The following is a 26,345-nucleotide window of genomic DNA, read 5'->3' as shown; positions in this document are numbered from 1 at the left end:
GAGTTCAGTTTTTTGGTTATTGATCAGTGGTGAAGTTCGTGTCAGAGGTTGGAGCAGCGTGAGCTTATCTTTTCAGTCAGCAGTTGCGAGGTGAGTTATCCTCACTATATCAACAGTGTCTAAGGCACCAAGGTCGGCCCTTTATCGGATTGTAATCCGGGTACCGTTGTTATGTTATTGCTTTGCTATGTTTGCATCCTGGTAGTTAGGATGGTATATGTTAAACACCTGGTTAAGGTCGGTATCCTGGTATATAGAATGATGCTATGCTAGTGACCGGTTAGGTCGGTATCCTGGTTAGGATGATGTTATGTTATGTGATCTGCTAGATCGGCTTGATTGAATGTGAATTGTTATCTGATTGAATGTTTATGTGCACATGGTTGTTGGACTGGGGTTGGGTTGAGGCGGGTCCTGCTTTGTGCTGTAGGCCAACATACCTAGGGCGGACCGATTGTCCCAAAGGCCCAGTGAGCGGTCCGGATAGGCTGTAGGCCCCAAGAGGGCGGACCAGACGTGTCGAGGCTCGGTGAGTGGACCAGGCCGACTGAAGGCCCAGTGCAGGCGGACCAGTCATATTGTAGACTCAGAGAGTGGACCAGGTGGGTTGAAGGCCCGGTGCGAGCGGACCAACCACACTACAAACTCGATGGATATGGCTACACTCGGAGGGTGAACTAGGTGTACTGAAGGCCCGGTGCGGCGGACCAGTCACACAGTAGACCCGAAGTGCATGGTTGTTCTGTTCGGTTATGATATGTTATGCGTGGTATATGTGGTTGGTGTTTTGGAGGTATCTCACTAAGCTTTCGGGCTTACAGTTGTGGTTTAATGTTTTTCAGGTACTTCAGGAGACCGTGGCAAGGCGAAGGCGTAATCGTACCACTCCTCATGTTCTTGTTTTATGATATGGTTCTGAGAATACTTTGATAATAAATGTATTGAAAACCTTTTTGTAATAACTTAATGAAACTGGGTGTTTTTGAAAAGTTTAAATTGGCTTGGATTTTTAGAGTGTTACAATGCCACTAAAACCAAAAAAGTGTCACTAAAGGCTATCTCGGTAATCAACAGCACAAAAAAAAAGTGTCACTAGAAACAGTGCCACTATTTAGAGACACTTTTTATTTGTGTCGCTGCAACGATTTAGGTTTTAATGACACTTGTTTTATGCAACTAAAATAATTTTTCATTATAATGATACTTTTTTATGTCACTATAAAGTAAAAGTCATTACCTTGCTTTTAACAATAATTTTTTTTACCACAAAAAATTCCATATTTAAAAATTAGATCCATTATTTTATTGCAATATAAACTAAGGAAAATACAATTAAGATAATAAATGAAAAACAAAATATTATTATTTAAAATAAAAGTTAAAAATATAACTAGAATATAAATTCGATCCATATATGATCTATTACACCATTGTAATCTATTCCCACACATCTAAATGTATTACAATACCCCCAACCCCCAAGTACTGTATTCTAATACTGCCTTTAGACAAACAATCTTCCACTCTTCCACAAACATCACAAAGAAGTATAAAAAAAAACACCCACAAATTGTTATATGAATAAGAGACCAGAGTTAAATGTTAGATTTTATCAAATCATTAGTTTAAATTAAGGTTAAAATATCCAATTTAAAAGATTATGTAGAGAATCAACTATAAATTAAAATAAGCATACACATGGGGATACAACATAAGGTACGTACCTGTTTTCAACAAAGAAATTGTAACATCCTTATTTCACGGCAAAAAAATTTCATTTTTATTTAAATTCAAACTCCTCGACTATAAAAACCATTTATTCTCAATTACAATTAATGAAATCAGAGTATTACAATGAACGACAAATTTTCATTGATGTTAATGAGTGTGTACAATCCCGCATTCACCTTCCCATAATCACCGATGATACCTGAAACCATAAAAAACTGGGTAAGAAATCAGTTTAGTGAGTTTCCCCCAAAATACCTCATACGATAAACATATAAACATGCATAATGGCCCATAACCTCCCGGTTGGAATGCCCAGGCCCAATCAGTCCTCGGACTGGAAGGCCAAGATGCAACGGGTCCAATCATTCATCGGGCTAGAATACCCAAGGTTTGTGGACCTGCCCCCTCAACCCAACCGCTCTTCTAGAGGCTCCGTGCCTACGGCTTACAACTGGCCCACACCGGGTATCTTGGCCTACAACACAAAGTGGGACCACCTCAACCTACCACTACCATATGCCGACATATAAACAAACAAGGATCAAGTAGGCACATAATATAAGCAAACATCAAACATACAACTCACTACTGCCTAAAAGTCATCTCACAGCATACAGTCTTGCTACCAGCCATCCTTCATGAAATGCATAACCATAAGTAACCAGAGGTGAGATAGCCTCAACCAAACAAGGAATAGGAAAGAAAGCCTAGATTAAGAGTTCTCAGACTATCCTACGTGACCACAGACAGTCCCTAGGTCACTCCACCAGAGGATAACCAGCAAGTACAGATAACATACGGTTCTACACATCACTATGGAAATGCAATATATTCGATACCAGGATACAGATATAACGGGTCACTACATCATAATAGCATACTCGATACCAGGATATAGATCTAACATATCACTACAGCATAACAGTATACTCGATACCATGATATAGATCTAACAGATCACTACAACATAACAACATACTAAGTATCAAAATCCAAGGAATGCATGATTGTATATATTTAGAGGTGAGATAGCCACCAGACAGGTGGTTCTACTCTAGAACCACAATCAAACAAGGAACATGTAAGAGAGCCTAGACCAAGAGTCCTCGGTCTATCCTACATGACTATATACAGTCCCTAAGGCATCCTTCTACTAACAGATAACCAAAACTAATGGGTCAGAATTAGTGCCTTCGACCCACGGTATAATTAGGCAAAACTCACCTGAAATGAAGAAACCCGAGAACACCGTGATACGCTCTCTGCTACACTACTTTCTCCCGCGGATCCACTAACATTAGAACCCATAAAATCTTAATCACCAATCGAAATCCTCAAGTTTGTGGTCAAAAAGTCAATGGTCAACGGAGTTAACAAAAGTCAACATCTCTCCACACTGCGGGGTACGCCCAACGTACCATAGGAGTACGCCATCATACTCTGATAGTCTGATGTTTGACCAAGGAACGAGGCGTTGACCGTGTACGTGCAACGACCTCCAGGTACGACCAGCGTATGTTGCCCAGTCCCAAAATGTCATTAAGAGCTTATTCTATTATGCTCTTCCTTCCAAAACTCATATCTAAGCCCAAAATGATATCCTAAGTCCTAAATTTTCCAACTCAGCTACCCAAGGTGTAACATCCGGTCTCAGGTATGCAATTAAATTCAAGCCAAATTTCATATTTTACCCTTGGACTCGGCGAGTTGGAGGTCCAACTCGTCGAGTAGGATCGACTCCGCGTCGGGGGGGACTAAGTGACCTACTCGACGAGTCGGAAGACCGAATCGACGAGTAGGAGCTATCTGGGTGAAACCCTAATATTTAGGGTTTGCACCCTATTTAAGCAACATTATGAGCCTCCATTCCAGCCTGCATCACCTCCAGAGCATTAATCCTGAAACCTTAATCCTCCATAAGTGAATTTGAGCTTTCTTGGTTATTTTGAGTGTTATTTGGTGTATCTTGAAGCTAGTGAAAGAAGTGGAAGATAGAAGACTCAAGGAAGAAGGAGTAGATCCAGGAACTACACCCCATTCGCCATCTTTTCTGGTAATCAAGCTTCCAACTTGATCTTCTTTCTCTTTGATCTATTTGCCCCCATATTAAGAAGGTTTTGGCTCAAAAACCTTGGTCCTTGTTGTTGGAACGTCCCAAGTGGTTCATATCTCAGATCTAGGTCCTAGGAAGGGTTACATGGCATAAAGGTGCAACATTATGACCATGAGAACCCCCATGAATCTTGTAGACCTCATTTTTGGGTCTTTTGAGCTTAAGGACCCATTCATGGACGTAAAGTTCTTAACTTTACGTGTTATATCAACCCTAAAAGGCTAGATCTACCCCTTGGATGAGATGAGCTCAACAGAAATCGAGTTTATGGTCATGGACTTTAGGGGACTCGGCGAGTCGTTCTTGGGACTCGACGAGTCGGGGATTGGTTCCCCAATCCTTGTTGTTTCGGAGGAATCTGGTTGAGTCTAGAAGGGGGACTCAACAAATGGACGTGATTAAGGACCTGGAAATCATCGGACTCAGCGAGTGTATAAGCAACTCGGCGAGTCCAAGGCAATCTCCCAACCCATGAAGACGGACTCGGCGAGTTGTTCTTATAACTTGGGGAGTCATAGACTGGACACATTCATATGATGAAGATGAACTCGGCGAGTCAGTTGAAGATAGTCCCGATGTTATGATTGAAGGAGAACTCATCGAGTTCTTGCAAGTCTCGATGAGTAGAGTCGAGGATGGAGTCATTTCGAAAGGATGGGGACTCGATGAGTGGACCAACTCGGCGAGTCAAGTCAACTGGACTTTGACTTTGACCAGGATGTTGACTTTGGCCAGGGGTAAAATGGTCATTTTACCCTAGGAGTAGTTATCAGTTTTTGACTAAGTATCCTTATGGAATTTATAGCCGGGGAGTCACCGGACAACAGACAGGGATTTCTCGTTCGGATTTCTGCAGACAATCAACTTTATGAGGTGAGTTTACTTCCAGTAGGAACGGGTCTAAGGCACCAATGTCGGCCCGTTTAAGTAGTTATAGTATGTCGGGTTAATCCCAATGTCGGGGTTAGCCCGATGCAGTTCATATGTTTCTGGACTTCGGTCCGATGCCGGGGCGGTCCCGAGAAGTAGTTACGTATGTGTGATGTCTTTGTGATTCATGCATGTTGTATGTTGTATGTTATATGTTATGTGGTATGTGTACCGGGCTTCAGTCCGATGTATGTTAGTTTATATGATATGAGTTATGTGTTCCAGGGCAAGCCCGACGTATGCTAGTTTGAATGCTATATGTTATATGTTTCCGGGCTTCAGTATAATGTCGGGGCAACCCGATGCAGATTATGTGATTTTATTATTTGTTTATGATATATGTCATGTTGTGTATTTGTTAGGGTAAGCCCGATGCTGGGGTGAGCCTGATGCCTGATGCGGTCGGATGTCGGGGTGAGCCCGATGTCGTGCAGGAGTCCGATGTCGGGTAAGCCGATGTCGGGATTCGTCCCGATGCAGTTGGGAGTAGTCCCAGAGTATTGTTATTGTGATATGTTAATTGTATAGTATGTGGTAGTTTCGGGGAGCTCACTAAGCTTCGTGCTTATAGTTTTAGTTTTGGTTTCAGGTGCTTCTGGTAGCAAAGGGAAGAGCTCGAGATGATCGCATGGCACACACCACAGTCTTCAGCCTAAGAGTTTTACTCTGATATTTTGATATGATATTTGACATGAGATTTGATATGTGATAGATATTATGGGATTTTGAAACACATGGTTTATGATTTTTATACTTTGGCAATGATATTATGGTTTTAATAATACTTTACAAACGAATTTTTTGGGTTGTATTTTTGCGATGTTTCAAGTTGGTATCAGAGCCTTGGTTTGAGGGATTTGGGCACACTTTCGGACGTATCTGAAATCAAACTAAGGAAATGGTATAAGTTTTTAAAAGAAAAGACATGTTTATAAAAGGATTTTGAAAATAGAAAGGAACTTTGAAAAGAGAAAAGGGTGTGGTGCATGCAATCAACCAAGCTCAAGTAAGTACTCCTAAATTACACATACAAGTTTATACCATGTTATGATTATTAGCTTTATGCTAGAGTAGGACTAAGGATCTAGGAATGATGCCTTATGTGCCTGTTATATGTGTTTCAGCTTTATGAGAACTGCATGCTAGTACAGATTTGTTGGTATGATAGCCAGAGTAGTAAGTGCTTGATTATGTGAACTCGATGCTCGAATGCTGCTTGCTTTGTGCTTTTAGGAGTCTTAGATTATCTATTACTAACTAGTAATTGAATATGTTACGTTACATATTGCGAGGATTAAATAATTTTAGAAGGTTAGGTCTAGCTCTATTGCGCAGATCTTGTCTGAGTCTAACCGTTGTAGGGTAGGATCTCTCATTCGAAGAATTATCTAGTCTTAGTGATATGTTATAGTATTCACGAGCCAGTTAGGGGTAGGTACAGGGACTTCTTATGCAGTTGATAGCGGAAAGTGGGTTGGTAATTACTCTAGGGCAAGCCTAGGAAGAGTTTAGTATGAGCTCAGCAGTAGTAGTAGAATGGGACTTGGTGGAGTCGAGGCAGTTCTTTAGGAAAGTACGGATAGATGTGTAAGGTAGTATGGGCTCGTACTACTGAAAGCAAAGGATCCGTACTCGAATCAAGGAAGGCTAAGATAAGACCAGGAAACTTGTAGTGTATGTGATCCCTCGAGTTATATTAGTACTAACGTTTGTCATTATGTGTTTTCAGAAAGGTGGTTTTTACGCCCTAGAAGAGCAACTGGCAGTTCAGGTGCCGGAGAGGGATCGGGTTCAGGCTCTGGAGCCGAGCACCTAGATGAGCAGACCAGTGAGTTTATCTCCTCAGAGATCACTCGTGTTATACTTGAGCAGACCCCCGTGATCTTCGGATCGATCAAGGAGGGTATTTTGGAGCTTATGGATGAGAGATTGAGTACGTTCCACACTAAGGTGGTGGCCATGATGGGGTCGCGCACGCTCACCTTCATGGAGTTCAGGGCATGTGGAGCTCCCGATTACCATGGGGCTCGAGACCCCATTGCTAGTACCAGATGTTTGGCAGATGTCGCCAAAGCATTCCGCACTAGCAGGTGTCCCGAGGGGGACAAGGCTAGGCTTGCGTCCTGTCTTTTGAAGGACATGGCACGTGACTGGTGGGAGGAGGTCGGGAGAGCCATTAAAGATGACACAGTTCTAGATACGATGACCTGGGGTGATTTCATGACCAGGTTCAGGGCTGAGTTCGCACCTGTCATTGAGGTGCAGCAACTTGCTAGGGAGTTTCAGGACCTCCAGCAGACGACAGAGATTGTGGCGGAGATTACCGCCAAGTTTAGGGAGAGGGCCCTTCTCGTTCTGCATTATGTGGCAGACGAGGACATGAAAAAGGTCTGATACCATGAGATGCTGAGGAGTGACATTAGACAGTTTGTGAGCCGCTCCAACTGCAAGACGTTGGAGGACATGATTGATCGGGATCGGGAGAGGGAGTTGGATTTGGAGATGGAGAAGAAGAGGAAACCAGAGGGGGTTCAGTCAGGAGGCTCGGGCAAGAAGCCCAAGGTATCAGATCACAGATCTCGGAGTCAGCAGAGCCACGGTCGTTGTGGCAAATGCGGCAGGATGCACGATGGGACGTGCAAGGCAGGGAGTTCGGGCAACTACAAGTGCGGCCGAACTGGTCACATGAGCCGAGATTGCATAGCTACTACCACAACACCAGCATCAGACCTGATTTGCTTTCAGTGCAATCAGAGGGGACACAAGTGGTCCCAGTGCCCGAGTTTAGCAGCAATAGGGAAGGTGGTAGCACCTTCTCCTGACACTTTAAGGATTACAGATGGCCGTCAGGGCCGGGCGGAGGCGCCTACGCCGCAGAGCAAGGCTTTTCAGCTTATTACAGAGGAGGCACAAGCAGCTCCTGACGGGGTGACGGGTATGTATCTTTCTCTTATCTCTGTATTTGATATTGTTCTATTCCTCATGTTTATGTGTTGTTAATAGGGTCGTTCTTAGTGAACGGCATTTCAGCTATGGTATTGTTTGATTCGGGGGCTACCCAATCATTTGTGTCAATTGCACTTAGCAAACGATTCAGTAGAGCTCTGGGGGAGTTGGATTGCCCACTCGACATTGAGATAGCCGATGACAGGACCGTCAGGGTCGTGAGGGTTTATAGAGGATGTACACTGCGGTTGTTTGATGAGCAGTTCTCAGTGGATCTGGTTCCTATTCCCCTGCGAGGGAATAAGGTTATAGTGGGTATGGATTGGTTGAGTCCCAATGGGGAAGTGATTGATTATGAGCTGCAGTTAGTGAGGTTTCGCACTCCTAGTGGAGGAGAGTTAGTGATTCAGGGCGAGAGGCCACAGCGCGGACCGATTCTTTGTTCAGCGGCGAGAGCGAGGCACTACTTTTAGCAGGGATGCGCAGGATTCGTTGCCTATGTCATGGATGCTCGGGATAAGGGTAAAGCGTCAGTTGATGATGTACCAATAGTGCGAGAGTACCTAGACGTATTCCCGAAGGATTTGCCTAGGATACCTCCGGAGAGACAGGTTGAGTTCCGGATTGACCCGGTTCCTGGTGCGGCCCCGATAGCCAAGGCACCATATCGGTTGGCTCCTACCAATATGTAGGAGTTGTCTACATAGTTGCAGGAGCTGCTAGACAAGGGTTTTATCAGGCCGAGCAGTTCGCCTTAGGGAGCCCCGATACTGTTTGTGAAGAAGAAGGACGGGTCGCACCATATGTGCATAGATTACCAGGAGCAGAATAAGGTAACGGTGAAGAACCGCTACCCACTCTCGAGGATAGATGATTTGTTTGACCAGATTCAGGGAGCATCTTGGTTTTCCAAGATTGATCTACGGTCTGGATATCACCAGATGCGGTTCAGAGATGACGATGTGCAGAAGACCGCTTTTAGGACCCGCTATGGTCATTATGAGATTGTGGTGATGTCGTTTGGGCTCACCAATGCTCCAACCACATTCATGGACCTCACGAATCGCGTGTGCAGACCGATGTTGGGTCGATCTGTAATAGTATTTATTGACGACATCTTGGTTTATTCCAAGACTAAGGAGCAGCATGAGGATCACCTGAGGGAGGTGCTAGAGACCTTGAGGAGGGAGAGACTTTTCGCAAAGTTCTCCAAGTGTGAGTTTTGGTTACGCGAGGTGCAGTTTCTGGGGCGCCTCGTTAACCAGAAGGGTATATTAGTTGATCCGGCCAAGAGGAGGCCGTTATGGAGTGGGAAGTCCCGAGGTCTCCATCCGAGATACGAAGCTTCCTGGGTTTGGCAGGGTATTACAAGTGATTTATCCAGGACTTCTCCAAGATAGTAGTTCCGCTTACCCGACTGACCAAGAAGTCGGTGGTGTTTCGCTGGGGTCCTGAGCAGCAGACAACCTTTGAGACGCTCAGGCAGCGACTGTGCGAGGCACCGATTCTTACCTTGCCAGAGGGAGTGGATGACTTTGTAGTCTACTATGACGCTTCAATCACAGGTATGAGAGCAGTGTTGACGTAGCGGGGGCATGTGGTAGCTTATGTCTCGAGACAGTTGAAGCCTCACGAGGCTAACTACCCGACGCATGATTTGGAGCTGGAGGCGGTGGTGTTCGCCCTTAAGATTTGGCAGCATTACCTCTACGGGGTCCGATGTACTATCTACACGGACCACAAGAGTTTGAGGTACCTCATGGATCAGCCGAATCTGAACATGAGGCAGCGTCGGTGGTTAGATGTAGTAAAGGATTACGATCGTGATATCCTTTACCACCCGAGTAAGGCCAACGTAGTGGCCGACGCCCTAAGCCGCAAGGCGGTAGCGGCTCCGATCCGAGATATCTGTTTGAGGATGACAGTGATCACTTCACTGCTAGAGCAGATTAGGGAGGCGCAGGTTGAGGGCCTGAAGGAGGAATGCCAGAAGTGCGAGAGGATAATGGGTCGAGTAGCTTCATTTGATTACGATAGCCGATGATTGTTGACCCTACATGGGAGGATCTGGGTACCGTACTGGGGCGGTGTACGACAGGTGTTGATGGATAAGGCCCACAAGTCTCGGTTCTCCATCCATCCAGAGGCGACAAAGATGTACAGAGATCTTCGAACCGATTACTGGTGGCCTGCATGAAGCGGGATGTAGCATGGTATGTGGAGAGATGCCTGACCTTCAGGAAGGTCAAGGCAGAGCACTAGAGGCCCCACGGAAAGATGCGGTCGTTAGACATTCCCGTGTGGAAATGGGAGGATATCACTATGGATTTCATTACTAAGCTTCCAAGGACCGCACGTGGGGTTGATTCGATATGGGTCATCGTGGATCGGTTGACCAAGAGCGCCCATTTTATACCGATCCAGGAGAGCATCTCGGACGAGAAGTTGGCCGAGATATATGTGCGAGAGGTAGTGGCACGTCATGGAGTGCCTGTCTCGGTGGTGTCAGACCGAGATGTCCGATCTACTTCCAGGTTTTGGAAGCGTTTTCACGACGAGATGGGTACCCGTCTCCTTTTCAGCACCGCTTTCCACCCTCAGACGGACGGGCAGAGCGAGAGGACGATTCAGACTCTCGAGGACATGCTTCGGGCGTGTGTGCTAGATTTCGGTGGCAGTTGGGATACGTATCTTCCGTTAGCGGAATTTTCGTATAACAACAGCTATCACTCCAGCATAGACCGACCTCCTTTCGAGATGCTCTACGGGAGGAAGTGTAGGACCTCAATCTGTTGGGTGAGGTCGGTCAAATAGTCATGGGAGTATGGAGGTAGTACTCAAGACCACAGAGCGGATTAAGCAAGTCTGGAGCAGGCTCCAGGCTGCTCAGAGTCGGCGGAAGAGTTACGCCGACAAGCGGCGTTCGGACTAGGAGTTTCATATGGGTGATATGGTCCTCCTGAAAGTGTCACCCTGGAAGGGTGTTATCAGGTTTTGGAAGTGAGGCAAGCTAGGCCCCAGGTTCATTGGTCCATTTAGGGTTTTGGACCGGGTGGGTCGGGTTGCTTATCGATTAGATCTTCCAGCAGAACTCAGCCAGATCCACGGCACGTTCCATGTTTCTCAGTTGCGGAAGTGCTTAGTGGATGATTCAGCAGTGATACCCTTTGAGGATATTCAGGTTGATGACAGCCTGAATTACATCCGGAGACCCGTGTCGATTTTAGATCGCAAGTCAAAGGAGCTGAGGAACAAAAGGGTAGAGTTAGTGAAGGTGCAGTGGCAGGACCGCAAGGGTTCAGAGTTGACGTGGGAGCCCGAGGAGGAAATGAGGGAGCACTACCCATATTTGTTTTTAGAGACAACAGACTTCGAAGACGAAGTCTAAGACAAGTGGGGGAGAATTATAACATCCGGTCTCAGGTACACAATTAAATTCAAGCCAAATTTCATATTTTACCCTTGGACTCGGCGAGTTGGAGGCCCAACTCGTCGAGTAGGATCAACTCCGCGTCGGGGGACTAAGTGTCGGGGTAAGCCCGATGTCGGGGTTATCCCGATGCAGTTCATATGTTTCCGGACTTCGGTCCGATGCCGGGGCGGTCCCGAGAAGTAGTTACGTATGCGTGATGTCTTTGTGATTCATGCGTGTTGTATGTTGTATGTTATATGTTATGTGTTATGTGTACCGGGCATCAGCCCGATGTCGGGGCAATCCCGATGTATGTTAGTTTATATGCTATGAGTTATGTGTTCCAGGGCAAGCCCGACGTATGCTAGTTTGAATGCTATATGTTATATGTTTCCGGGCTTCAGTCCGATGTCGGGGCAAGCCCGATGCAGATTATGTGATTTTATTATTTGTTTATGATATATGTCATGTTATGTATGTGCCGGGGTAAGCCCGATGCCGGGGCGAGCCCGATGCCCGATGAGGTCGGATGTCGGGGTGAGCCTGATGCCCGACAGGAGCTCAATGTCGGGTAAGCCGATGTCGGGATTCATCCCGATGCAGTTGGGAGTAGTCCCAGAGTATTGTTATTGTGATATGTTGATTGTATTGTGTGTGGTAGTTTCGGGGAGCTCACTAAGCTTCGTGCTTACAGTTTCAGTTTTGGTTTCAGGTGCTTCTGGTAGTAAAGGGAAGAGCTCGGGATGATCGCATGACAAACACCACAATCTTCAGCCAGGGAGTTTTACTCTGATATTTTGATATGATCTTTGACATGAGATTTGTTATGTGATAGATATTATGGGATTTTGAAACACATGGTTTATGATTTTTATACTTTGGCAATGATGTTATGGTTTTAATAATGCTTTAAAAACGAAATTTTTGGGTTGTATTTTTGGGTGTTTCACAAGGCCAACGCTAATATTTACTAGCCTAGGGGAATTTTAAATACAAAGCGGAAGAATCGGTCGGTAGCCCTAGTAAAAAACCGTCTGCGTAGCCGACCCCGACCATCCCTGTCGAACACGTGCCTTGATCTAAGCTAGAACAACTCAGCTACCCAAGGCCAACGCTGACATTTACTAGCCTATGGGACTTGTTAACGTATCCCTCTAGGAATACATCAAAGACAATGAGACAATTATTTAAAGGACGGCCTAGCTAACAGTCGTTACCCGACATAAGTGTTAGGCTCGGGCCCTCGCCTTTGCAGCCTAGCACTTAGGTCACGGCGTTCTAGTGTCGAGGTCCATAACATGCCAAAATAGTACCAACCGCTCCTTGAAATGAGAAGTGTAGCGCTCAGAATACTGCTTCCCAGTGACTCTACACCAATAGCAGATAACCACTAGTGGAGTACGACCCACCAATAGGACGCCTCCACGTCCTAACAGTCCAAACGAGACAAAAGGTGATGTCGTGGACATGCTCCCCAGGCAACATGTATAAAAGGACCCTCCTTCTCTAAAAAAAGGGACTGCATCTCTCTCTTTCTCAAATTAAACCCTAATTCCCTCATACAACTACTGACTAGACCATCGAAGTCTCGTTCTGGGACCCCCCCCCCCCTTCCCCTCGGACGACGACTAACGTCGGATCTTTCTTTGTTGTGATTCTTAGGCTTAATTCAGGCAAAACCACTACTGACGGTGTTAAGCTCAAAAACATATCACAAAAAAGATAGTGTGACTTTATGGACACTTATTTTTGCGCCTATTAGGGGTGTGTAAAAAAACCGCAAAACCGAAAAACCGAGCCGAACTGGTCAATCCGAAACCGAAAAAAACCGAAACCGAAAAAACCGGATATCAACGGGTTGGTTTTTGGTTTTCATATTTAGGTATCCGCGGATACCCGAACCGAACCGTTTGATTATATATATATATATATATATATATATATATATATATATATATATATATATATATATATATATATAATATTATTTCATTAGTATTGTTTTGATCGATCTACAAGTCCAATAACCTAAACAAAAATCCATATCGACAACTCCAATTTTGTAATTATAAATTCATTTGCTTTTCTTGTTATTTTTATTATTGTATTTATTATACAACTTATAATATATGATATTTGAACTTCATTACGTTTTTTAAACTAAATTATGGTTTTTTTTTTAACTCTTTGACTTACTAATTTTAAGAAAGAGATAACTAAAATGGAGTTTGTAGTTTCAATTGAATTTAATTTTTGATATTTTACTGAGTACCCGTGAACCGAACCGTGGTTACCCGCTTTCATACGGTTCGGTTCGGTTCGGTTTTTTATCAATACGGTTCAGTTTCGGTTAGTGCGCATGAGGTACCCGCCCCGTAGTCACGGTTCACAATTTTATTACTATCCGAACCGAACCGCCCCGTGAACACCCCTAGCGCCTATGAGCCGATTTATTCATATATGAAAGAGTATACTCAACCATATTTATTTATAAAATGAAATACTACATTGATACTCTATTACATTTATTTCTCTATGCTAATTTCTAATGATGGTCGGTGACGAAGTTTTCCCATTTGTCACAGCAGGAGTCCAAGCCATGATGTAGGCTATGTTAGGTCAACAAAAGGAGGAAACAAGACGACTTCTATAGGAAGATAAAATAGAACTCACTACTCTGATTGATGAACCAGTTATGAATGATGGTCAATCGGAAAAAAGAAAACTATAACAGGACCGTCGATCGAGAAGAACCACAAGTGGTCATGAGGAACAACCCATATAGGGATTGTTAGAGATGGATTCCTAGACACGGACTTCAAGGCCTCCAAGCCACCAAGTGTTTCTGGGAATCCAAAACGAGTAGATGTGATCGATCGGATCTCTAAGACGCAAAAGGTGTTTGAGAGTTGTGACTGTAGTGATAAATGGAAGACCGTCTTCGTGGTTAGACAACTAAAGACTGGATTGTTAAGTTGGTGGAAGTTGTCGGCTGACACTATGCCAAAAAGTGAATCAATCAAGATGCCATGGGAAAAATTCCTAGAACAGTTGCAGAAGGAGTATTACTTGGAAAGAAACCTCCTGGAAATCAATAACAAATTCCATAATCTGAAAAAGGGGAAGATGAGCGTCAGCGAGTATGCTGCAACTTTTCCTGAGAAGATGAAATTAGTTCCTTACTTGGTCCCTACTGACTTATCAAATATTGAGAAGTTTGATAACAAATTACCAGCATATTATGGTCCGGCCGTGAAGCTAGCAACTACCTTGAAAGCAACCATTTGGGCGGCTAAGAATGTGGAAATCCAAATAAGAGATAAGAGTATGGAAAAATTTGAAATTGGGGAAAAGATGAAGTTTGAAGGATCTTCAAGATCCAATAAGAAAAGTAGATTTTCAAAGCCCAACCTCACCAACAATAAGCCTAGGGGTAGTAGTGAAGCGAAGTGGTGTGACAAGTGCCCACAACCGAACAAGTAAACATCTCTAACCCTCCTAGTTTCTCTCTCTAGGATTTCTCTTACACAAGTGCCCATACTTGCATATTCTCACATTCTTCCTAGGTCACTAGGAATTCCTACTTTACACTGCTCTCAACCGCAAAGGAAACATCTACCAATGTCAACTAACTACCTTACGAATACAATCACGTGCAATAAAAATCAAATAATCTTTCGACTGAATGATCCTGCACTACAACGATTGGACTCAGACAGAGTTGTGTAATAGAGCCAAATCAAACACTTTAAAACTATTTAATCTTTGTGGCATGCAACCTAACATATCGGCTTAATAGTTAGTTAACATCAATATAAGCCTCACATAGCACAAAGCAAGCAGCATTCAAGCAGCAACTCCAGCACACAACATAGCATCACAAAGATCAGGCAATTCTAAAACGTAATTCCTGAAGATACTTAGCCTACACACTATCATGCACCTCTAATAGTTCACATTTCAGTCACAAAAAGAATCTTGCCTAAGCATGCATTCTAGCATGCAACCTTGAGCAGATCCTTATTCTAACTTCTAGCATGCATATCATATTATGACACATATATCATATCAAAATGTATGGGAATTTCGGGAATCACTTATTTGAGCTCTGACTGATTGCACGCATCATATCCTGTTTTTTTCGTAAAAACTTTTAAGAAAATGTTTTTGTAAAAAGAAATTCTTTAGTCCTCGGTTTGAGTTCAAACATACTATAGAGTGCGCCCGAATCCCTCAAACTAAGGTTCTAATATCAACTTGTAACGTTGCAAATTTCAAACCAATTTTTTTTTCATTTAAAATTAAAATCATTTATTCTAATTACAACTTCAAAGATCTAAATAAAACATTTTGGTTCAAAACATTTATCAGAGTATAGACAAAAATTATTTAGTGCGGAAATCTCCGATGGATGCAATCCAATCATGTTGTGCCCTTTCTTAAATACGAGGAAATTTGAAACAATTTAAACTTAAAATTGTAAGCACAAATCTTAGTGAGTTCCCCAAGATACCACATACCATACATATCGGTAAAGAATGTGTGAATGATATGGTCCTCCCACAATTTCACAATCACTCGCTGATGCAGTTACAAGTGTCATTGTTCTCCCATGGTATTTCATACAAGTGACATGGTGCTCCTATGGTCTTCCATGCAAGAGTCACAAAGACAGCTACCATCTTACATATTATAGTGAGAAGACTCACCTGACACAATTCACGCAGAATAAAACCACTGGAGTGGTCAAATGGTTGTCCAACTCCCTGAGCTCCTACATCCATATTCATAATCTCTACTTAGCTCGCACCACGTGTATCACTTAATAATTCTTCATAATATTCTTCTTATTCATTGTTTTTATTTTTATAATAATCGAATCATACCTCCTTGTGTTTCAATCATTAGGTTAAGCCTATCTTACTCTTAACCATCCAAATAATCTAACTTTCAGATACGGTAGATTACTTACAATTAACCAACTTGCTGAATAATAAAATTTATGATACATTATTTAGTATTACCCAATAGCTACCAGATATTTATAATTTTAATCCATACCCCGTAAGTAGTTCGTAAAATCATCTTATAAAATAAGTAACCCAAAACATATTTTCATAAATATTTTCCAGCTTATTTAAATCATACTAACCATATATTAAAATTTAATTAGCCCATTACTTACTTAACTAATATATAGAATAAGCCTACTATTTGTTAGAATTTGTTAGAAGTCCAATTGTTTTAAAACAAAAGTTCATTAGCCCATTTACATATCCATTTATATAAGAGCAAAGCCCGATTTTTAAGTCCAAAATCCAAACCTAAAAGTCAAATTCGGTTAAAGAATGTACCTCTTCGGCTTTAATCGGGAAATGACCACCAAACACGATTAATCCACCGGAAATGATTTAGGTCGCCGGAGACCCCTTCTTCTCCGACCACCACTATCTCGGTCTCATTCACTTCATTTTTAGTCGCGGGAGACCGGAACCTCGCTTTCTTCCCCACTAATGTTGACAAAGGTTCAAAACAGTAGCTGGAAAACATGTCGCCAAGAAAAACGGGGTCAAAACCCATCAAATGATCTCTCTCTGACTTCGACGTCGCCAGAGAGTAACTACGTCAGATTTGGAGATGCGAGATATGGGAGAACTTCACTGAGAGCTCACTGAATCTCCCTTTCCTCTCAAGCTCTCTCTCCAAATGGCACATAGCTTTCCCCAAACCCTAAAGTCTCAATTAGAATGTATAAATATGTGAAATTTAGGCTAATAATCGATCGCTTTTGGGAAGAATCGGAAGTTGCAGGCTCCAAAACGAGGACCTCTCGCTGCAGTGTTTCTAGAGGAAGGAGACAAGGTGATTTCTAAAAATGGCAAAATTGGTCCTTAGAGTTCGTCTTTTGTCGCTTTCTACCCAAATTCGAGATTTACATGACAAAAAGAGTTTTAGGAATTACAATCTAACCCCTCGACTTAAATATCCTACACATACTAAATAAAATTGATTTATTATAATTAATGTTGTTATCATTAATATTATTATTATCACTACCTTTTTACTTTTATTACTAGATTATGACCCCACGTAAAACGCGGGGAAACATATAAAAATATACATGTAAATGTATAAAAAAGTTGGCACTATAAAAAAATAAAGTAACATAAACAGACTTAGCATTACTGCTAACATTTAAATGTTTGAAAAAAAACAAAGAAACTCTTGAATATCTATAATAGTTGAAGGACCTCTTTGTAAACATAACTTTTTGTTTTATTAGTTCGACAATCTTCCTCGTAATATATGAGTACCTTCAATCCCTTTTCACTTGTGACGCGAGAAACAAAAAATATATAACTAAAAATGAGTGAAGACAAGCTTATGCAAGTATAATCCAATATTTGATAATTATTGTCATTGACTTTTGTTAGTGGTCATAACAAAATAAACTACTATAGGGAATTGCCTCCGCTGAAAACATAATGAGATTCTTTCATTAGACGGAGTTAAATTCATGCAAGGTATATAAGTAGTCTCCATAAAGAATCTATCATATATGATTCAGGCTTCAATGACGTTTCTTCCAAGCCTAATAATCTATAATCTAGTACAATTGCATAGTCCTTTGGTTTGGTCGATATTACAAAGTAATATGACAGGAACACCTATTTTTAGTGTAAGTTTATGGTTGGAAATTCTAGATGCCTTAAAATTATTCAACACAATTGAAGAGTAAATTGATTCCTCAAAAAAACCCGGTAACTCTGTATCACGTAAAAAATTTGAACTCATATGTTTTCCCTTCATCTTTCATCAATCCTAAAATGTAGTCATTAGTAGCATCAAATTCTTCATTTGTAGGGACCAAAATAGCTTTATCTTGAAGATATGATTGATCATCAAGATGATTTACAAAGGATAGATAAACGATGGATACAATTGAATGAATATGGTCACCTATAGAGCGAACAACAACGTCTTCTGAAAATTCAATTTCAGCTTCACCATCATTAGGGCCGCCAATATTACCATCACCAATTTTAACAATCCATTCATCAAATGCTTTTGTCTCATCCAAATCTTAGTTATACAACCAAAATAAATCTCATGTTTACGTTTAAACGTAAAACTGTACATCACGCCGTAATTTGGACGAATATGATGCATGCACAGTATCCGAACAATTGCCACTTTGTATTGTTGGAAGAATTTGTCTAAAGCCATCTCCATATAAAATGGTCTTGCCTCCAAACGATTCTTAAAGATAAATACCTACAGAGCAATGATATCCTCTTTGTTGACCATATTTGATGTATAAACTTCATTGTCGTTGAATTGTTCGTCAGAGTTCACTAATACTTTTGTATTGGCACGCGATATCCCTTTAGACAATGCCACATAAAGTTGGCCATGCGTGAAACCGATTCTGGGAGATAAATACCTACGTTTGGAATTGTTTCTCCGTAAGCTTTATTGATTGCCATCGCGAAAAATAATTTGATTAGAAATTGTTTTCTTATCAGCTTGAATGGTAACATGTCATCTTCATGCAGACATATAGGAAACCTTGGACCAAATCTCTAAATAGTTTATTTTGACTATTAGTGATGTAACGATACCAAATAGTTTCTTTTGATGATAAGTTTCAGACGACCATTTAGGGGCTTAAGGTTTACAGGGAGGGTGTGTTGCAATAAATATTAGCAAATTGGTTAAAAAATGAGATTTATTTATGAGTGCAAATTTTCATATGTTCTTAGCAGGAACATGATATACTTTAAAGAACACGTAATATATTGTTCTTGTATCATCTCTTATTCACATATAAGTATACATTAATCCTAAAAAAAAATAGTTATTTTGTCAAAATATCTGTTTAAAAACTAAAATAATATGTGAAATTTATTTTAAAACGGGTAGATGCTAACACTCTTTTTCGTAATATGATTTTCATATATGAAAAACATAAACCATGATTACTTTTATAATTTGAAAAATTAAAACATGATTACTTTTATATATCTGACAAAATTTTCGTATAACAAAACTTTAGAACATAATTAATCGTTTAAAGATAATAATGAAATATTGAAATAAAGAATCAATTAATTGGTTGCTATCTTATTTTTATTTTTATAAGGTGATAATCTCGTTATGTCTTATTTAAAAACTTATATTATAATATAACTTATATATATATACAAAATAAATTAATATATTGTTATCATTGTACTTTTTTTTTTTTTGCAAATTTCAATACTAAAAACAAATTTTCCCTAGAAAATTGTCATATTAATGACCTACTTATTAACAATTAAATTTATATATTACATAAATGGTTCATGTGAACAAAAGTACACAAATGGTCCATATTTGAAATGTTTTTCTTACATAAATGGTCTATTACGCGAAAGAAAATGAAAATGTACTTTCCATTAATAAAATGTTTTCAAAAAAATCCTATTAATTATCTCTAATGTAGAAAAAAAATTCTAGATTAGCCAAAAAGAATACGAAAAAGTCATTTTTTGAAACTACGATGCTACTAATGAACTTCTTTGCAAAGTTTAATGCTATTACTGATTTTTTTTCCAGAAAACAATCGTTTAAATGAACTTCAATATACAAAAAATATAACTTTCCATATCAACTAAAAATAATCCAAAAAAGTCATTTTTTAAGAGTATGATGCTATATATGAACTTTTTTCTTCAAAGTTTAATATTAAAAGCAATTTTTTTTTCCAAAAAAAGTCCTAATATAAGGTTAAAAGAACATATTGTAAAATATTTATTGATCTACATGAGCAAGAATTAAACGTTTCCATCAATACCCAATAAAGTATATAAATCATGCTTTCTTCTGTAATGAATTCCAACGCCCCACAATGTGGAATCCCCTCAGTCACAGCATTCCATAACTCAAACTACATCCAATAATCAATATGAAGAGAAGCTGCAATAAAAAAATAATAATTGTCACCATCTTATACAAATATTAGAGATTATTGGGGTATTAGATAGTATAATAACTTGCAATTAAATATAATTTTCAAAAAAAAACTTAGTATGAGAAACTAACCAATGTGACCAAGGGTCAAAAAAGGCATTATAATTAAAACGTAAACAAAGAACTATTAGGGATGAAACATGAAACTTTAAGGAGAAACATACAAATTTAAACCGTGAAGGATAACAAAAATCGACAAGTATATTTTTTAAGTAATCTAAACCAATATATTTTTAAAGTAAATTAAACCGAGCCGCAAGTTTATCCCAATATTGTTCCCTTAAGCATTTCATCGAACAGGTAGTAGACAGGTAGATCAAACAAAATTTCCAAGTATCCAAATCAAGGTCTCAAATCCTAACACATCAAAAAAAAAAAAACGAAAAAAAAATTGTGATTTTAACAACCAAAAGCAAAGGATATGACACACACTGTGTATGAGTCTATCGTTTAAAATTTGATTGCTCGACTTATTGAGCAATTTGTCAAAAGTATGAAAAAAATGGGGAATCCCATAGAAATATCCGATTCAAATTTCTAAATAACACAACTGTGACAATTAATTTTCAAACCATAAAATTTGACACCCTCATAACATAAAAATCAAAATATATTTTACTTACGTTCACAAGAACCCAGATGAATTTGACCATTTATGTTGTTTGTCAACTCCAATTTCGACCTACAAGAAATCTAAAAAAAATCAAGCAACTTGAGTAACAATCATTTTAATGTTGTCACAAATTTAGCATAAATATCGATAAATAGTACAAATATTAGTTATCAAGAAATAAGCATATATGAGATGACTAAAAAGTTGTCAAGTAAAATTTGAGTTACTTGTTTTCTTACCTTTATGTGATGTATTTATAATTTCAGTCGTTCGACTACAAATCTAAATCGTTAAGTAAAAATCAAAACAACATGTTTTCCTCCATTTTCTTCTCCACTACAAAACTTAGGTTAGATATATTATGTAAAGAATTGAGGGAGACGGGGTATTTTTGTATTTTATTTTTTGTAAGATTTAATTGTCATTAATAGAATTCCTAATTTAATTTATTTTATTTTTGATGATATTTAATTGTCATTAATAGAATTCCTAATTTAATTCATTTTATTTTTGGTGAGATTTAAGTGTCATTAATGGAATTCTAATTTAAAACATAATATATGTTTTATAAAATCTATTGACAAAAATAAATGGGTTGACAAAGATGATGTCATCAAATAATCCAAAGGTGGAAAATATATGATTGAAATGCAATCAATGGTCCTGATTTCTTCAGTTTAGAATTAAAGGTTCTCTTTTAATAATATTTAGAGATTAATTTAACCTTTTACATCGATATAATGTCTTTTATTTAATTAATTAATTTGCCAAACTTATAAAACTTAGTCTCTAATTACATAATTTCTTGCTATAACTTATCAATCCTAATTCGAAATCATTAAATGGAAATGGCATCATCGATGATATTCTAATATACTTAGAGAGTAAGCAAGAGCATAGCAAGCATTTGCGCTAGATATTAGAAGTTTTAAGAGTAAATTACACGAATGGTCCCTATGGTTTAGAGTAATTTGTGTGTTTGGTCTCTAACTTATTTATTTAACTCGTAAGGTCCCTGGTGTTTGTTTTTGTTACGCGTTTGGTCCCTGCTGTTTGTTTTTGTTGCACGCTTGGTCCTTGTTTTACCTAAAAAAATTATGATTTAAATAGGGAAAAATGGTGGGATAGGTAAGGTAAGGTGAGGGTGGGTGGGTGGGGTTCGGGTGTGTTTATTTAAATAAATTAAAAAATCAAAGGGAAAATAGTCTTTTTAGATAAGACAGGGACCAAACGGGTAACAAAAACAAACAACAAGGACCTTCCGAGTTAAAAAAAATAAGTTAGGGACCAAACGCGCAAATTACTCCAAACCATAGGGACCATTCGTGTAATTTACTCAAGTTTTAAAGAAACAGAAGTTGTATGCAAAATTCTTCAAATGTTATTTTTGGATCCGAGAGGTTCAATTATTGGATCATGTAGTTAACCAATAAGGCATGACGGTTAACCAAACGAATATTGAAGTTGTGATGAAGTGGGAAAGAAAAAAAGTCTCAGTAAGATTCATAATTTTTTGGGATTAGCTAGATATTACTGAAGGTTTATCTAAGGATTTTCTTCAATAACTGTTCCATTAACAGCCTTGACCAAAAAGCGGCTACTTATACATGATTGAGAAGCTTTTGAGAAGCTAAATAAGCAATTACGTGAAGCGTCGATTCTTGATTTACCAAATGGAGTTGAAGGCTTTACCATCTAAGGTCTAAGTCCTGTATGGTTCTCCCGTAAAAAGAAAGTCAAATACAAGAAAAGAGTCCCAATGGAGGTTTGGAAATTAAAAAATGTTGACACCGGACAAGTTTTCAAGGTTAATGGACATCGTTTGAAGTCATTCTACGAAGGTTTTGATTCAAATGTCCAAGATGTCGTCCATTTGGACGCCCCAAAGTGTTAAAGTGAAGTTTGGAGGCGTGTCGCCAAAGACGTTAAAGAAGGGCATTTTTGGGAAGCATTGTGCTTTCGTCTTTTATAAACCGAATAAAATGATTTTGAAAAAAATTTTTGTTTTGAAAATGTTCATTTTTGAAAAATTTCAAGCTTTATTCTCACCTTTGGTCCAAACTTTTTGTTGTGTTTTTGAAACCGGGACTTTACAAGAATCGTTTTGGCCAAAAATTAAGTTTTTAGAAAATTTTCAAATTTTGAGGTGCAGGAAGTTATGCGGCCCACGTGAAAGTCCACGCGGCCCGTGTAAGGTTATGTGCGGTTTATGTGCGGCCCATTCCTTTCCCGCGTAAAAGAATCACCTCCAGCCCTGTTTAGCACACGCGGCCCGCGGGGCTGGTTTCAACACTTAATATTTTTTGAGCTTCAGTTCACGCGGCCTTTACGCGGCCCGCGTGCTTCGACCCAAAATTCTTATGAACCTTTTATGAACTCAAGAGGAAACCAATAATGTTACACGCGGCCTCTACGCGGCCCGCGCCCCGCCCGCGCTCCACACAACAACTCGATTTCCCCTAGATCTACCGGTCGGAATCCCGCGAGACCACCACCATTATTCACCATTTTTCCTCCTCTACAAACCCCTATGCTCTACCCCAACCCTCCGATTTAGGTCATTTCCGCCATTTTCTTAAGCATTAAGGACAATGCTTGTTCTTAAGCTTGGGGTGGGGCATTTCCCTTTCTTTTAATTTTTCATGCATTTTTTTCGTTAGGTTGTATATCATATTAGTTTAAGTTAATTTGCATTCATTTTTTTATTTTATAAAATTTCAAAAAAATTTTATTTTCTTTTTTTCCACTTTTTATTTTTGCATAACATTTAGATTAAGGCATTAGCATTCATGCATTTTTGTTGTTTGTTTATTCTCACCTCCTTGGATACCATGGAACAGGTTCATAGTTATTGTATCATTATTGGTCCAGGATCTTGTTGCTATCTCACCCATTGAACCGGGACCATTGGCTGCAGTTTGGGATTTCATACTTGGGATCAGATGCTAAAAGCTTAAAGGGGCAAGTGATCATGACCGGGTAGTTTCATGAAGAATTATGCATACAATACCAACAACTGTAGGATATACTATAGCAATGGATGTTCTTAGCCTTGCGGTCACTACCGCCGCTAGGATCACGCTTGATCATGTTTGAACCGTTAGGATGAAGCACTGGTGCTTGTCCCCGAGTAGAATCCATATCCGGTCTCTTTACATCACCATATTTTTTTGCGATTTTCTTAGAACTTTAGAGAGTCTTTTAGTCCACATTTGGACATTTTCATCATCTTTGAAAAATCACAAGTTTGAAAAGGAGCTTACATTACATCTTTATGCTCCACACATGGTCATTTTCACACTTAGACCATTCGGATTATATCACTACCCTTTCGGTTCCACTTTCACACTTTTGGGAACCAAATTACGAGTAAAAAGGTTCTTGTTAAAAATTTTGATTGTTGATACATTATGGAACATCCTGTTTAAAATATAGGGATTTAAATAATAAACTCGGGTACCCCAAGAAATAATAATTAGCTGAGAGTTGGTTTCGGGAAGCCAAACGACAAAATTTGAATCTCTAGGGGTTAAAGTGTGATTGTGGGACTTAATTTGTAAAGATTTTCATAAGTCAAGGGCTGATTGGTAACATTTTAGACTTGGATCGTAAGGATCTTCAGAAGGAGGGGTTAAATGGTAATTTACGGATCTTAATTGAGAATATTTTTTAGAGGGAGGGGTTGTCTTGTAAATGTTGGACTTGTAATGAAAAGGATTATTGGAAACAAGGGTTTAAAGGGTAAATTAGGGTTTTGTTTTGAAAGAAAAAGGAAGAGAGGGACTAAATGTGTTATTAAGGAAATTTGTTCAATGGATCGGGTATTTAATCTCTTTACCCGTCACCACCTAAAACCCTAACCCTACCTTAATACTTCAGCCGCCAAATTCACCATCCTTACACCCCCCCCCCTCTCTAGTCGCCGTTAATGGTGAATCACCGCAAGCTCGGATCCATTGCTGCATCACTGGCGTCGAAGTCAGAACCATCGTAGCCACCGCCATGTCAACAACCACTGCCGTCATCTTTTAGTGGAGGCTGAAGACGGAAACCGATGGGGTGCGCCATTTCAGTCGCGGGCAGGGAGGATTACGTCTCTGCCGACTGGGTTCGAGCATCGCCATCACCACCTCGTTGTCGGAGGTCGAGGGTAAACAGAAGGCCGTCGTGAAAAACGACGGGAGTCGGGTTTCGCCATCGAGAGGGGTTGCTTCTTTATTTTCCCCGATTTTCAGGAACCACCGCAGAGGTGGTTGTGTTTGGACTCAAGTCTGACGTGTAATCGTGTGAGTGGATGTGCTGCTGGGTTGGGATCAGGTGGAAACGACGCCACCACAGCGAGGTGGTGGCTATCATCGTCGCCGCCGCTGCTACTGTCGTTTTGGTGTTGTTGTCGCCGCCGTGAGCCGCCGGGGGGATGGTGGATGGACCTTTTGAGCAAATAAAGAGCATGTAGGTGTATGGTTTTGTTGTGTAAGGATTTTTGGCTGGAAAAAACCAAGAACAACCACCACCACCTTCGTGAGGTGGTGGCTGCCGCCATGCACCACCATGGGTGTGTGTTTCTTAGTGGTTGTGTGTGTGTTTATTTGAAATTCAGTCTTTGTAAAGTGTAACTAGAATTTGTGTTAATGAAAAGAAACCCTAACCACCACCGTGAGGTGGTGGCTGCCGCCTCCTGCCGCCGTGTCGGGTGGCGGTGTGCTTGCTTTGTTGTGATTGACTTGTTTGTGGAATGCTTGGCCAAAGTGGGCCCAATGAAGCCCTAATGGGCCCAATAAAACCATAATTGATCTACTAAAACCCTAATGGGCCCAATAAGGCCCAATGTAACCTAAAGGCCCAACCAATGGACTAATGAACTAGTATTGGGTTGGAAAACCCTAATAGCATAAAACCCTAAATTGTGGAAATCGATCGGCACACACACACGTAGGAATTATTTAATAACTTGAGATATTAAATAATAATCATTGGAAAATTAATCTATGGCAATAATGGACTTAATGGATTAAGTCCTTGTCGGATTGAGTCATTATTGGATTAAGTCCTTAATGGGTTAAGTAAGAAACACTTAACACTAATCATCATTTCTTGTGAAAACCCTAATTTTGGGATTATGGGATTGGACTTATCGGGACCCACATTTGGGAGATTGGAAAGGAATGGTGTATTAAGACCAAACACACCATATGACTTATTTATTAAAGTGAGGGACTTAATGGATTAAGTCCTTAATGGGTTAAGTGAGAAACACTTAGCCCTAGTTGTCATTTTATGTGAAACTCTAATTTCACTTGGGCCTTCCTATAGGGTTTTGATGGTTAGACTATTGATGGACCATCCAAGAACAAGTTAATGGACCAAAGTAATTAGATGGGCTTTAGGATAAGGCCCATGTGAGGACTTGGGCCCAATTTGGAAGATTGGGCCATATGTTGGGCCTTGGCCCATTACTTGACCTTTGGGCTTTTGTAGTGTGAGTTGGACTTTGAGCTTGGAACCCAATTATTAATTGGGTATTGTTTGATGTTGACGGTTCGGGAATCTGTCAATCAGCAGCTGGAGTGTACCTGCGGGACTTCAGC

At 40.1% G+C, this 26,345-nt stretch overlaps 1 long non-coding RNA gene across 1 annotated transcript; it reads right to left on the bottom strand.

Annotated features, from left to right (window-relative positions):
- Positions 1-1,767: 1,767 nt before the first annotated feature.
- On the bottom strand, positions 1,768-16,947 carry LOC145051350 (uncharacterized). The gene is made up of 3 exons (XR_013683556.1): positions 16,487-16,947; positions 15,842-15,906; positions 1,768-1,930 (listed from the first exon to the last, which is right to left on the bottom strand). It is a non-coding gene; the product is annotated as an uncharacterized LOC145051350 (long non-coding RNA).
- Between the last annotated feature and the right edge of the window lie 9,398 nt (positions 16,948-26,345).

This window comes from Lactuca serriola, chromosome 5, assembly GCF_051521515.1.
Source record: "Lactuca serriola cultivar US96UC23 chromosome 5, Lser_US96UC23_V15, whole genome shotgun sequence".
In the NCBI taxonomy this organism is placed as follows: domain Eukaryota; kingdom Viridiplantae; phylum Streptophyta; class Magnoliopsida; order Asterales; family Asteraceae; genus Lactuca; species Lactuca serriola.
Note: the sequence above shows the minus strand (reverse complement) of the source record. Positions and strands in the feature narration are given on the sequence as shown.